This window comes from Schistocerca nitens, chromosome 7 (assembly GCF_023898315.1).
Source record: "Schistocerca nitens isolate TAMUIC-IGC-003100 chromosome 7, iqSchNite1.1, whole genome shotgun sequence".
Lineage (NCBI taxonomy): Eukaryota > Metazoa > Arthropoda > Insecta > Orthoptera > Acrididae > Schistocerca > Schistocerca nitens.
The window spans coordinates 552,001,787-552,014,321 of NC_064620.1; the positions used below are offsets into that span (position 1 = coordinate 552,001,787).

A 12,535-nucleotide genomic window follows, 5' to 3' on the forward strand; every position below is an offset into this window, starting at 1 on the left:
TATTAACCATGAAGTCTTTGAGACATACAAACATCTGTAAAGATAGCAGAAATCAGACACAATATTACACAAAACTTGAGAGTAAAAACTTCTTACTATTTTAAAACTATTAACTTATGAAGATTTTTGACACATCCAGTGAGAAGTGTAACTGAAATTTAAAACAAAGAATGGAAACACCAGTTTGGAATATCAGCATTGTAAAGGAAAGCATAGATTGCTACTCACTGCAAAGATGACACATTGACTTGCAGACAGGCACAATGAAAAGACTGTTACACTTTTAGCTTTTGGCAAATACCTTCTTCAAAAAAGGAAACACATACAAACACACACATTCATTTGGTCTGAGATGCTGGAGATGGCAGTCATGTGTGCATGAGATGTGCTTCCCTGTGTGAATGAATGTGTGTGTGTGTGTCCTCTTTTGAAGAAGGCTTTGGCTGAAAGCTAAATGAATAACAGTCTTTCTGTTGTGCCTGACTGCAACCCAACAAGTCGTCTTTATGGTGAGTAGCAATTTATCCTTTTCCTTATATTGTTAAAATTTAAAATATGTTTTGTAAATCTGTCATCATTATGTGTGCATCATTATGTGCTCATTTTCTGTTGTCAACATTTTGATACCCCATTTGAATGCAGACAGTGAGCAGTATTCAGGTCTACAGTATCAGTCATTGCAGCACACAGGATAATTATATTTTCACTAAAACCAGCAAGGTGGATCAGTGTTGAACTCCTTTAGTGAATGTAGGAATTCACCTTGTTAACTACATTTATTTACAAGGAATGTGAGAATAAAGAATGATTCTGCACGAGCAGTTTTTCCTAAGCCATGCCAATATTTCTAGAGAAGCTTGTTTTTGTTCACGTCTATTATGATATTTGAGCAATGGGTAGATTTTAGTGTTATTGGTCTATTTTGGCGTCCACTTTTTTATCCTTTTTTGGAAACAGATGTGACGTGTTCTTTTCCTGTCATACAAGACTTTTCAACAGCTAACAAATGAACTAATTCTGTAGTGTATTCAATGAAAATCTCTTAGCAATTTTGTCAGGGCCTGACAAATTGTTTGCTTTGAATAATCTTATAATTTGATTTTCAGTATTAGGTGACATTTTGCAATCTCTCTCATCTTTGTCCATGTGCAGTAATCAAAAATTGGTATGAGATAGTATCCTTGTATTGGAATACGATTTTGAGTCTGTTAATTGATTTTACATGTGACCAGAATTCCTAGGATTTTTTGATAGGTCTTTCACCAGGGCTGACCTTGGGAATTATGTATGCCTCAAACAAAGCCCTTTTTTGGAGGTAATGGTTGCCATTAAATTTCATTTGCCAGTTGCCCTACATACTTTTTTTCAGAGCACAACAGAAGTCGGCATTATTGGATGTGGTAGAAACTTGATAGAGCATACAAGGAGAAATTAAAGTTGCTCTATGTAAATATAGACTGATATTTAATAACATGTTTTGTAAAATCTGAGCAGAAAAAAATATGTTCCTTCATTTCGATTTTGTGTTTCTTCGTTGTTCAATGAAGTGATTTTTGAATCAAGAACTGAGTTATATCAAACCTGTGTTCTAAATAGACTTGAATCCAAAGGCTTGTCTTTTGTGAAAATTGTTCATAGTATGCAAGGGTCCAGGTTCAAGTCCAGATCTGCCCACAATTTTAATCTGTCAGGAAGTTTCTCAGTGGTGCATGTTCCACTGTAGAATGAAAGATTCATTCTGGAAACTGTGATATAGTTTATTTTTCATTAATGTGTAAGTCAGACACTTTTATTTCAGTAGGTGTACAAGTGCAGGTACTGCTGATAAATGGTAATGCCTTTCAGGACAATAAATGATACATATGTCCTTTTGCTATACTTGTTGATTCCATTAACATTTTACAGTACGTCTGTTGCCTTCAGAAATTATAGCATGCATTTCTGTCAGCAGTTAGAAATTCTTCTGAAAAGTCATATAAATATTACAGGAATATCTGAAATATTTAATTCTTTGTCCAGAAAGATACAGTTAACATTCTCACATTTGTTGTATCCCCTGTGAAGCATATTTTTCTCATTGTCCAGCCATATAAATAGACATAAAAACAGTCTATTTTAAACAACATCGGAGGGATCTTATAAGTAAACCTTTCAATTATATAATTAAAAATGTTTCCACATCCATGGTGGCTAATAACATAGACAATAATGAACATTTTCATTTTCAGAATGCAGATGGGTCTCGCTATTAGAATACATCCACTGAATACTGTAAAAAATGTTGTATGCTTTGTGATGTAGACCACATAGAGGAGGGGAAAAGCTATGACTGAGTATGAGCACATTTGTACTAAAAAGGAGTAACACATATAATGGACAAATATAATGCATACATTATTTGTTATAAAATTAAAGGAAAATGAATGTGTATGTTTTGAAGAATTTAAGAGGTAACAGCTGTAGTATCTCTCTCCATAAGTGGCACACTACATTGCCCAAAAACTTGCGGGGGTGGAGTAGCTACTTGAATTACATTTTTAATAATAAATACTGAAGGAATGTTTTTTATGTAGTAATGTGATAAAGTTGGTAAATTTCTCTGGATGGAATCAACTGCACTTTCTATTTTCTGATTTGGACTAGTATTCGGCTTTATTATAGTACACAGTAAGTTCTACACACAGGCTAATTTACTTACATTCTCTCAGGCTGCATACAGTCACACATACCAATATATTTTATACATACATATATATACACACATATATATTCCACAACCTATAATGCAGGGGTCATTAAATTGTGAAAACCATACTGTTTGTATAAAAAGTATAGTGTATTACTTGTCTAACCTCCAGTAAATAATTTTGCATATAAAAATGCATTTACTGGTCTTAAACATAATTTTCTGAGTAACATTCTGTTTACAAGGTTGCAGAATTAATTATTCATTACATTCATATATATATAAACAATACTCTCTTTTTACAAAACAGATTAAAGCCAGAAATACATGTCATTAGCAGTCACATCTCATTCTCATTTGCAAACAGGAGGGTATGGATGATCTATTCCATATGTTAAAAAAAATTTGTAAAAATGATTATCTTACAAAAAAATTCTAAAGGAGTATAACCTTTAACATTGGCTTTCCCACATGAAGAAAACAACAGGAATCCTAAAATAAAATAAACTGTCTAAGAATCCTGGCATCTTGAGAGAATTTGCACTGTGAAGGAAAGTGTTCTCTCTGGCTTGATTTATGAGTTGAATAATCTTGTTCATAGTGTTTCCCAATGGGAAACTTTAATAATAAATGTTTATATGAAATGTATAGTGATTTCATGTTTCTGTCTGCTTGGTCATCATTTCTGCGGTTGCTGCACAAGTTGCTTCTCAAGTCTTTCTCATTTATAATCTGCATTTTATGGATCACCAATAAAAAAGAAAAAAATATGCAAGTAATTCACTGTGAGATTGTTCCTGACTGACAAGACCTGTAATTATTTAATACACTAACAGTTTTAATAGTTAAAGGTGGAACATCAGGAGATCGAAACTACTTCATCATGGCAGCTGATAAATGCAAATGGTGCATATGACCTCTTCAAAACTAGAAGAAACTGAGAAAAAAATGTGGTGCATCCAAAAGCATTTTCTGAGAAATGGAAGAACTCATTACATCAAACATTGTGCTATTTAGCTGCAGTGAAAACTTCCCACCACTTCTTTAATGACTAAAATTTATATATATTTCCAGCAGTTATTTTGTCTATTTAGTCATTTATAGAATGCAGATCTTCTTCTGCCAGAATTTGCTAAACAGATACAGATGTAATTTCACAGACCCCATTGGTGCTTTATTATATCACCCAGTGGTGTTTTTATAAATTGGGAAGCAGTACACAATATTGTCAGTTGTTGTAGCAAAATAGCTCTGCTTGGTTAAAATTATATTCATCAAAACTGTTTGTTTCTGAGGAAGGGAAGGCATATACATATATATGCATGGCACTTTTTAACTTTTATTCCAGTAAAAATCACTGGATAAGCCACAATGAAGGTGAATAGATTAGTGAACCTCAAAAGATACTATTTATTTGCATATAGCAATCTCTTACAGTCCTATTGTCACTGATGTGTATACAAAACGAACCTCTTTGGCTACACCCTATTAGGCTATGCCCTATCTGATAAAATTCTGGTGCCTATTCATATGATACAATGCTCTTCATCTCCAGAATCATGATATGAAACACCAACATTACAACTTTTTAATGGTATATTATGAAAACTTTATTGTGGGTAGTATTATTTTAACAGCTTACATCTTAAAGAATGAATGCAGCTTTTGGCTTAGAGTAATGGTGGTAGCCTGTTGACACAGCAACTGTCAGTTACTTAACCTCACCATACAGAATCACTGCTGTAATATAATTTCTAACCACAATACTTGAATGAACAGTGAGGCATGTTATGGAAATACAGAGAACTGCAGATAGGAATTAAGTTAACCTCCAAAACTTCTGTAGTATTATATAGAATATATGCACACAGATCTTTTTTTTTAAGAAAATGAACAATGTATGGGGACAATAGTGATTATAGCTTGAAGGAGATTTCCTTGCAAGAATGTTCTTTTTTAAAGCACATTTCTATTGAACAGAGTTGTGTAACACAAATAAGGTAGGATTATGGAGGAATTTGTTTGACATTTAACACTTTTTTGTGAATCCATACAGTAACATATTTCTCACAAGTGTGGAGTTTGGCAGTCTGAAACAGAATAACATACTGATTAGCAAATCATATATTTAACAAGAAAAATAATTAATGATACTTTGTACCTACTTATGGTGTATATGAGGAACTAAGAAATTTTGACTGTTCTTATTATATTATTAAACCAATATTTTGACAAAACTGCAAATTCTACATGCTTTTGGCAAATCACAGTTCACAAATTATTGTTAAAATACATTCTGTGTTTCAGTAATATGTTTGCAACAAATTGTGTATTTAAGTACCCTGTATTTGCTACAGGATCATTTTTATTTTGTTTCCTGTTGTGTCTCTCATTACACTTTAAGTTCCTATTTGCTTTTCCCTTCTTTGCACCAAACACAAGTTCGTTAGAAAGGAGTTCTGTTCTAAAAGTTATCAAATTTTGTTTAACTTGAACAGTTGTGCTCATATGCTCTGTTTCAGATAGAGGAAATACCCCAGCCCCTTCTCTGTCTCAAATAGTGTTAGCACTTATTTTTGTTTTTCTTTTGGAATGAGGTATACTCATATTCAAATGTGGATACAAAGAACATACTGTAATTCATAACTTTTAACCCATAACTGGTATTATTATTATTATTATTATTATTGAGTTAGGAATTTCCAATCATTAGCGATAAAAGAATCTACATGAGTTTCAACTTTCCTTCCTTCTATTGATAATTTCATCTATCATTACAATCAGCAGTTCATCTTGTAACTTATGCTGTTGAAGTGTTTGACTTGTTATAGTAGACCAAAATAAATTGTGGTGATGTCATACAAAGCCTAAAGGCCTTACATACACTGTCAGAGCAAAAAAAAGAAAAAAAAAACTGGTACCAAGATTGTGCCGCCATGCAACAGTTAACATTTAGAAAGTACTGGTTAACAAATACTGTAATACTGAGTCAACGTATGAAAATGTTGACTGGCAACACTACTGAATTAGAAGAAACTGGAGTGGTGGATATTGAATATCAGATTTTAGATAGAGGACGGTCAGTGCCGAACCAAGGTCCAAGCTACACAAGCGGCCACTTGGAACGCCATGCTGAGAAGGACACCGGAGTCAAAATCATTACAAACTGGACAAAGCTCCAGGGTCTGATGGAACCCGTAACAGATTCTGTACTGAAGTTGTGACTGGGTTAGCCCCTCTTCTAACTATAATCTATTGTAGACCCCACAAACAGAGAACTGTAGCCAGTAGTTGGAAGAAAGCACAGGACTCATCTGTATGCACACAAATTCCACAGAACTATTGTCCAGTATCCTTGAGATTGATTTGTTGTGGGAACTTAGAACATATTCTAAGGTCAAACATAATGAGATATCTTGAACTGAATGATCTCCTCCTAGTATGGATTCCAACAACACTGGTCATGTGAAAACTAACTCATATTTTTCTCACAAAACATACTAAAAGCTTTGGCTCAAGGTAGTCCAGTAGATGCAGTATTTTTTGATTTCTGAAAAGTAACTGACTCTGTACCACACCTACACTTATTGTCCAAAGTTCAATGATACAGGGTATCAAGTGAAATTTGTGACTGGACTGAGAATGTTTTGGTAGGGAGGACACAGCATGTTACCTTAGATGGTGGGTCATCACCAGATGTAGAAGTAACCTCATGTGTGCCCCAAGGAAGTGTGTTGAGACCCTTACTGATCATGTTGTATATTAACTACCTTGCAGACAATATTAACAGTAATCTCAGACTTTTTGCAGATAAATACCTGGGTGTAACATTTTGTAGGGATATGAACTGGAATGAGCACATAGGCTCAACTGCGGGTAAACCAGGTGGCAGACCTCAGTTTATTGGTAGAATACTGGGAAATTCAGTCTACAAAGGAAATTGTTTAAAAATCATTCATGTGACCCATACTAGAATATTACTTAAGTGTGTGGGACCCATACCAAATAGAACGAACAGGGGATAATAAATATATACGGGAAGGGCAACGTGAATCGTCAAAGATTTTTTTCAGCCATCGGAGTGTCACAGAGATGCTGAAGAAACTGAATTGGCAGACTCTTGAAGAGAGGTGTAAAAGTCTACTAACAAAGTTCCGAGAACCAGACTTAAATGACTAGGAACATACTACAGCTCCCTACATATCACTCACATATGGATTATGAGATTAGAATAATTACAGAACACACAGAGGCACTCAATCATTCTTCCCACACCCCATATGTGAATGGAACGGAGAGAAACCCTAATAGCTGGTACAATGGGATGTACCTTCTGCCATACACATCGTAGTGGTTTGCAGAGTATGGATGTAGATGTAAAGATGATCCTAGTGCAGAATTTGTATACAGGGTGTATCAATAGAGCACACAAATGTCAGCGATACAAAATGAAGTATCCTAAGGAAGAGTCAAACAAATGTATGACAGAAATTTCAATTAGTTTGTGGTATGAAAAGTTACCATATCAAAGTGTGGAATATGTCAAAGACATACTAAACAGAATTGGCATGACCATATTTACAACTAGAAGAGTTAAGTATGTGGTGGCTGTATCTATGGCAAACAACATCGCAAATCTAACTGAACAAACACAAAGATAGCTGAGAATACACTCAATATAATTAATGTTGAGTTGTGTGAAATGAATATCTTGTCATTAGAGGAACTAGACATATTTAATTGTTCAAAGATTATTTTCCACATTTCAAATATATTTATTTTCTGAAGATTAAAGACAAAGCTGTTTAAAAATTAGAAACTTCCATGAAAATAGTTGAAAATCAATATGGGAAGAAACTGGAGACTTCAAAGTCAGGTGATGGTACCAAAATCATGAATACTCATCCTAAAATACAAGATGAACTTAAGAGTTTTTCACATGAAGATGAACACACGTACATTTTAACAAAGCAGAACAACTGAAGGAGACTCCACACAGTTTTCAAGTCAGCATGATCAACAACATATGCAGGAAACATGAATAAAAATCTGTGGGTCAAAATGACAAGTTTGCTATTTTCACACTAAACCAAACTGATGTGTGTTCAGTGAAAGGAAAAAATCACACTGTAATATCGCCTGGACATAAAATGGAACTTTCAAAATTGAGAAGTTCTGAGGGTGTATGCATTATTCCAATTGAAGATCGCTAATGAAGAAAGGCCAGAAAGAAATCAAAGAAAAGAATCTTTGTCTTATATTATTTGGATTTACCCTCTTACAGAGTCTACCTACTTCATGAAAAAGACATTTTGGCCTCTGATAATGAGATTTTTTGAGTAAAAAAAAAAAATCAGTAATAAAGACGAACTACTGAAGTTAAGATTTTTGCAAGGAAAAGATGAAGGAAACCAGAAGTCTGATGATTCACTTCATGATGTCTCAAAAGACAGTAGCATAGCTTCAGATCAGATAACTTAGATAGAGTCTCACCACTCAAACTATATCTTTGAAACCTTGGGATACCTAACAGATTTGCAGGCTACGACATGAATCTTGTACAACATAGTAATAACACAAACTTTGTATGATAGAAAAAGCTGAAGACATTCTGTTTCAGTTACCCTGAAAGTAAAAAAAAAGCTAACATAAAGTATACTCTGATAAAGCTGTTGTTGGGTTCTGCATTGAAAGAAAGATGGATGCTTTAAAGCTGGATTAGTTGCAAGAGGTTCCGAGCAGGAGGAAGGAATATGCTATTCATAAATTTTTACTTCCGTGGTGCACTGCAAACTGATTAGACTGCTTCTTTTTAATCTTACAGCTACGAAAATAAAGAACATAATATTTGATGTTAAGACAGCATTCTTATAAAGTGATCTGCAGGAAGAGTTTACATGAATCAAGCTGAAAGATGCAATGATGGTATAAATAGATTTTGTAAATTGAAGAAAATTTTATATCACCAGAAAAAAACTTCAGAGATTTAGAACACGAGATTTTCAAATTTTCTTATAACATTTGAATATGTAAATCCAGGTGACAATCACTGTATCTATTACAATGGATAAAAAGCATCATTATAACATTGTTTGGTGAGGATGAACTAATTACTGGAAAAAAGACAGACAGCATTAGGGAAGTTGTGAAAAAGTGGTGCCAAAAGTTTGAAATAAAGTTTGACTGTATGTTTTGGAATCAAAAGTCCTATTTTGGAATGAAAATTAAAGTAATTTCACAGAGAATTTTTTTAAATCAAACTTTATGTATAGAGAATGTCCTGGGATGTTTTCACCTTAATAACTTCAATCCAGTAGTTATACCTATGGAACATGGAATTGTGACAGAAAATAAAATTTTGTGAATGATGAGGCACTGGACGCAAAAGAATACTGCTAATAAGCTATCAGCAGTCTATTGTACCTTGCAATAATATTTCACCAGGAGATCAGTTTTACTATTACTTGCTTAAACAGAGTTTGTAATAAACCAATGGTGAGTCACTGGAAAACAGTGTGACACATTTTTCAGAAACTCTAATGTCTGCTGTATTCTTTAGATTAGGTTAGATTTACTTTCATTCCAATTGATCCGTAGTGAGGAGGTCCTCCAGGATGTGGAACATGTCAGAAAAACAACAATACATGACAAATATTTACAACTAAAACAAATAAGCTAATGTACCATTCCACAGGTCCCAAGTGGAATGATCGTCATTCTTTTAATGAACACTATATGAAAGTCATTTTACAAATACTAATGCACTGAATTTAAAATAAAAAAGTTTTTTATTTATTTATAAGGTAATAAACATGTAATACAACTACTATAATACTTATTTACAATGAACACATTACTGCACTGAAATGGTGCAGAAGTTAGATTGTACTTACACACACACACACACACACACACACACACACACACACACACACACACACACACAGATTTACAATATTATTGCACTGAAATTGCGCAGAAGTTATATATACAAAGATGATGTGACTTACCAAACAAAGCGCTGGCAGGTCGATAGACACACAAACTAACACAAACAAACACAAAATTCAAGCTTTCGCACAAACTGTTGCCTCATCAGGAAAGAGGGAAGGAGAGGGAAAGACGAAAGGATGTGGGTTTTAAGGGAGAGGGTAAGGAGTCATTCCAATCCCGGGAGCGGAAAGACTTACCTTAGGGGGAAAAAAGGACAGGTATACACTCGCACACACACACATATCCATCCACACATATACAGACACAAGCAGACATATTTAATTCAAGCTTTCGCAACAAACTGTTGCCTCATCAGGAAAGGGGGAAGGAGAGGGAAATACGAAAGGATGTGGGTTTTAAGGGAGAGGGTAAGGAGACATTCCAATCACGGGAGCGGAAAGACTTACCTTAGGGGGAAAAAGGACGGGTCTTTAAAGTCACTTAGTCTTGTACAAAAAGGTGTGCATTATTCAGGAACACACATTTTCAATAACTTGCCAGCAGCCATAAAAAGCTTAACAACCAACTTTCCGCCCCCGGGATTGGAATTTCAAATGTCTGCTTGTGTCTTTGTATGTGCGGATGGATATATGTGTGTGTGCGCGCGAGTGTATACCCGTCCTTTTTTCCCCCTAAGGTAAATCTTTCCACTCCCGGGATTGGAATGACTCCTTACCCTCTCCCTTAAAACCCACATCCTTTCATCTTTCCCTCTCCTTCCCTCTTTCCTGACGAAGCAACCGTTGGTTGCGAAAGCTAGAATTTCGTGTGTATGTTTGTTTGTGTTTCTATCGACCTGCCAGCATTTTCGTTCGGTAAGTCACATCATCTTTGTTTTATATATATATATATATATATATATATATATATATATATATATATATATATATATATATATATATATATATATATATATATATATATATATGGTTATAATACAGGGAAACATTCCACGTATACCCGTCCTTTTTTCCCCCTAAGGTAAGTCTTTCCGCTCCCGGGATTGGAATGACTCCTTACCCTCTCCCTTAAAACCCACATCCTTTCGTCTTCCCCCTCCTTCCCTCTTTCCTGATGAGGCAACAGTTTGTTGCGAAAGCTTGAATTCTGTGTGCATATTTGTGTTTGTTTGTGTGTCTGTCGACCTGCCAGCACTTTCATTTGGTAAGTCACATCATACATATACAGACACAAGCAGACATATTTAAAGACAAAGAGTTTGGGCAGAGATGTCAGTCGAGGCGGAAGTGCAGAGGCAAAGATGTTGTTGAATGGCAGGTGAGGTATGAGTGGCGGCAACTTGAAATTAGCGGAGATTGAGGCCTGGTGGATAATGGGAAGAGAGGATATATTGAAGGGCAAGTTCCCATCTCCGGAGTTCGGAGAGGTTGGTGTTAGTGTAACACTGTGCCAAGATGTGCTGGCCGTGCACCAAGGCATGTTTAGCCACAGGGCGATCCTCATTACCAACAAACACTGTCTGCCTGTGTCCATTCATGCGAATGGACAGTTTGTTGCTGGTCATTCCCACATAGAAAGCGTCACAGTGTAGGCAGGCCAGTTGGTAAATCACGTGGGTGCTTTCACACGTGGCTATAAAGCCGACTGTACATTACTTTTTCGAAAATTTTTGGGAATGCTGGCAACAGTGAAACTGGACAGAAATTTGATGCTATTTCTTTATCTCCCTTCTTAAACAGTGGCTTCACTTCAGCATATTTCAGCCATTCAGGAAATATTCCCCTGATAAATGACTGGTTACACAGATAGCTTAATATGTTACTTAGCTCAGAATCACATTCTTTAATTAACTTTGTTGATATTTCATCATACCCACTAGATGTTTTTGATTTTAAAGATCTTATGATGGACATTATTTCTGTTGGGATGGTGAGGGTCAAATTCATATTATGGAAGTTGCTTGAAATTTCTGGTCTGAGAGGTATTCGATAGCAGCATCTAATGAACCTGACAACCCCATCTTTTCGGTAACAGTTATAAAATGTTTATTAAAAAGTTCTGCAACACCATACACATCTGTCACCAATGTATCATTTACTCTTAACGCTATTTGTTCCTCTTCATGTCTGGTTCTACCGGTCTCCTCCTTCACTATATCCCATATTGTCTTTATTTTGTTATCTGATATGACTATCTTTTCCTTGTAATATATTTACTTTGACATCCGTATTACAGTCTTTAATATTTTGCAGTATTTCTTGTAATGTGCTATAGCATCAACATTGGAACTGTTTCGGATTGACAGATACAGTTTTCTTTTTGTTTTACAAGATACCCCTATTCCTCGAGTAATCCATGGCTTTTTTGTAGACTTTGCTCTAACCTTGGTAAGTTTTGGGGGAAAACAGTGTTCGAATAAGGTAAGCACTTTATTAGCAAAAGTGTTATATTTTTCATTCATGCCATGAGCACTGTAAACATCAGTCCAGTGAATGTCTCTGAGGAGTGTCCTAAAATGATCAATTTTTGGCTTATTGATTACCCTCTTGAGCTCAGATTTAACAGATTTTATATCCCGTTCAGTATTAACATTTAACAGAAGGAACTGCATGTCATGGTCTGAGAGGCCATTGACTATTGGTTTTGTAATATAATTTTGTTCATTGGACTTTTCTATAAAGATATTATCAATGGCTGTTTGTGAGCAAGTGGCTACCCTAGTGGGGAACTTTACAGTGGGAATTAAGTTGAATGATAGTGTTACTAACTCAAATAAGTTCTTATTGGGAGAGTCTTTAAGGAAATCTACATTGAAATCACCAGCAACCACTATTTCTTTGTTTTTGGTTGTTAAATGGGCCAGTACAGCTTCAAGGTGGTTTACAAACAGATTAA

General features: G+C 35.1%; 1 protein-coding gene across 6 annotated transcripts in view; it reads right to left on the minus strand.

Moving 5' to 3' along the window:
* Positions 1-1,771: 1,771 nt before the first annotated feature.
* Positions 1,772-12,535, minus strand: part of LOC126194911 (synaptotagmin 1) — a 1,052,777-nt gene continuing 1,042,013 nt past the window's right edge. For 5 of the 6 annotated variants that reach the window (XM_049933273.1, XM_049933272.1, XM_049933274.1 and 2 more), the window contains one exon: positions 1,773-4,776. The gene's annotated coding sequence lies outside the window, so the exon portion shown is untranslated. Of the gene's footprint in view, positions 4,777-12,535 lie in introns of all 6 variants that reach the window. The other variant, XM_049933275.1, reaches the window with a different exon arrangement.